The following is a 3,246-nucleotide window of genomic DNA, read 5'->3' as shown; positions in this document are numbered from 1 at the left end:
CCTGGAGTCCAACAACTTTTGTAGGATCACAGATTCCCCATCTCTGTGTTTGGATAATGAGAGGTTTGCTTGGTGCAACAGAGAGTAATGTCACATTAGATGCGGTGACTTAGCTCAAGAGCTCATTGACTTTTGTTGGAGAGGCTCCTGGTTCAATTCTTTCTACATGGACTGACAGCCAATCTTTCAAACAACCACAAGCTACCTTAAAATCAAGCAAATGCAACCTCTTCAATGTGCTCAGAACCATTTCAAAAAATTATTTAATTCCTCATTTCAAAATCTTGGAATAGACACCAAAGGAATTGGTACAAATGAGTAAATAACTCCAGTACAGCTATATTTGTAATCATCATAATGTGCCGTAAGGTTATTTGCACGCATTAAGGAGTGATATTGTAAGCCGTACGTCTCTTACTGAGCTCAGAATAACTTCCTAGGTAAGTGTGCATAAGGTTGCAGACTAACTGGTGTAGTCACTTCAGGATATACTTTAGAGAATGTTGTCTGGTTCAATGTAAACACTGTAACACAGCCCCTCCAGAAACAAGTTTCTAGCCCTCAAACATTCTGCATAGCCCATTTCTTCCCAAATGTTTGTATTAATCATTTGTGGTCAAAAATGGGAGGGGGAAAGTGTCAATGAATTGTTGAAAATCCTGGATCTACAGTGACAGCAATAGCATTGACATGCTTTCTCCAGTAAAGAGAAATGGAAATTTTCACGGATATTGAAAAGTGCATCTAATACAGGCATCTGGATAAATTTCCTGCTTATGCTCCCCACCAAATGGTACCACACATATGGATATACATAAGGCTTGCAATCCTTCGTGTTAAGTCAGGTTGCTTAAATCCTATTGTCTTCAAATGCACAGGCCTTCAGTTGTGGCAATTAGACATATACTGAGTAAACAGGTGCAAGACTATCAAAGTGAGTAAATGAATAACTGTACAGGTGCAGAATGCTCAAGGTGCAGTGCTATAAATCTTGGCTGTGCATCGGACAGTTTCTGATAAACCCTTCCTTTCCAGTAAAGGACAAACACCACATTCACCCTACTATTGCCTCTGAACATAGCCTTTCCAAGAAGCACTTGCAAGGTTTTCTAGATCTGTTTCACTAGAGAAAACAAGGGCATAAAAGAAATATGTGCTTAAATCACATGCAATGGTGCTTCCGTGACATATCACGTTCAGTTCTTTTAAAAACTAGTCTCTGCCTAGAGAGAAATGGATATTGCAAAGAAGCCCACATAAGCATTTAGGGTATGCTTTTCTTCTTCTAAAGTCAGTTCAGAGATAATTAGACACCTCCTCACATTCTTCATTGAGCATAATGCTTTGCTTATTTTGGTCCAAGTGCTGCTGGTTTTGACTTTGCCAAAGATACCCCAGTGCCTTTCTCATCCTTCGGCCAAAAGCCCTTGACCGGGTCACCAGGTCCTCGCTAGCCATCAGGTACAAGAGAGGATTCACAGCACTGTTGAGGCTGGCCAAGCCTCGTGTCACTTGATATGCGATGTAGATGTTCCTCAAGGTCTGAGTGCAGGACCCCTGGAGCTGCCACCTCCGCGACAGCAAGTTGAGGTTCCTGAAGATGTGGTAGGGCAGGAAGCAGACGGAGAAGAGTACCGTCACCAGCACCACCAGTTTGATGCTCCTGCGCTTGAGGATGGGGTCCACATTCCGGTTCCTCTGCAGGACCAGGACCACGTGGCAGTAGCATCCCGTGATGATGAGGAAAGGGATGACGAAGCCAGTCACCGTGATGGTCAGGATGTACGGCAGGTAGGTCCCCAGGTTCTCGTGCTCCGTCGTGTCATGGCACTTGACGCCCACACGGTCCGTCTTGCTGAAGATGAAGTCAGGAGAGAGCTGAATGAGGACCCAGGCCCAGACCACGACGCTGAGCGAGACGGTAGGCCCAAGGGTCTGGCACCTGCCCAGCATCCTCAGAGGGTACACGATGCCCAGGTAGCGATGCACACTGATGCAGGTCAGGAAGCCGATGCTGGCATAAAGGTTCAGGTGGAACAGCAGACGCGTCACCCGGCACCAGCCTTGGCCAAAGAGCCACACGCGACCCAGGAGGTAGTAGGAGACCAGAAACGGGAGTGTGACCACGTACAGCAAGTCCGCCACCCCTAAGTTGCACACCAGGACGCTGAGGGCACTCCAGCTGCCCTTCCGAGAGCTGACGCACAGGTTCCACAAGCCCAGCCCGTTGCCCACAACCCCTAGCAGAGAGACCACCAGGTAAATTGTCGGCAGGAACCACTGGGTGAAATCCGTGTTCACGGGGCACAGGAGTTCAATGTTGAGTGGGGTGGTGCCAGCTGTGGTGTTGGCCAGGCTGTCTATTTCTCCTTCCATGAGGTCCATGACAAAGCTGCAGCTGGGGTAGAGGAGGAGGAACCAGGGAGAGGAACTACAGAAGGGGATCCTGCCAGGACTAAATCAGGGAAAGGAGCAGGGGAGATGTCTATGCAGGAGGGATCTATGAGTTCCCAAGGGAAGGCTTAGGAAAGGAGGCAGCATTGGTGTACGGCAGAGGCACCAGGAGAGCTTTGCAGCCTTGGCTCAGAAGGGAGGTCTGTGAACCAAGAGCAGTTGTGGGCAATGGACACAGAAGGGAGCTAAGAACGGGAGGAGGAAGCAGAAGGTGTCCCAGGACAGGGTGATGAGGATGTGGAAACTCGAGGGAGGGAAGCGGAATGGTCGGCGCTGCAGAGGAAGAAAAGGTGCAGGGTTTTTCGCCTCGACGGGGCGGTTTTGGAGGAAGGGGAAAGGGCGCAGGAGGACAGGTCTCACTTTGCCGCTGGTTTGCTTCGCGTTGCGTCCGATCTCCGCCCTCTCCGACTCCAGATTCGACTCGTGGCCCCGGGTCGCGATGGAAAGCCGTCGCCTTCCGACGTGCTGCTCGCGGTTGAGGCGTCGGCGGGGCCGCGTCCGCACCGTCGCAAGGGGAGCCTGTCGGATGCGCGCTGCTCCCGGAGCCCGGCGGAGTCTGCAGAGCAGAAGGGAGGTGAGACGGGACGGGACGCGACGCGAGGAGAGCAGGGGGCGGAGATGCAGGAGGGATCCGGGAGGAGCCCGAAAGTGAAAGTCCAAGCTGGGGTTGTTTGGGAGAGAGGAAGGCGGGCGGGGAGGGGGGCGCCTCGGGGGAGGGGAATCAGGGGGCGTGGGACGGCCACCCTTCCCGTGCCCTCGGTTTGAACCTCGCCTTTGCACCTAGATGTCATT

At 51.4% G+C, this 3,246-nt stretch overlaps 1 pseudogene across 1 annotated transcript; it reads right to left on the bottom strand.

Moving 5' to 3' along the window:
- Positions 1 to 230: 230 nt before the first annotated feature.
- On the bottom strand, positions 231 to 3,011 carry LOC310847829 (P2Y purinoceptor 1 pseudogene; annotated as a pseudogene). Its single transcript has one exon. The product of its transcript is annotated as a P2Y purinoceptor 1 pseudogene (transcript).
- Between the last annotated feature and the right edge of the window lie 235 nt (positions 3,012 to 3,246).

The sequence above is a fragment of the Podarcis gaigeae genome (genome assembly GCF_964106915.1).
Source record: "Podarcis gaigeae genome assembly, chromosome: 6".
Lineage (NCBI taxonomy): Eukaryota > Metazoa > Chordata > Lepidosauria > Squamata > Lacertidae > Podarcis > Podarcis gaigeae.
Note: the sequence above shows the minus strand (reverse complement) of the source record. Positions and strands in the feature narration are given on the sequence as shown.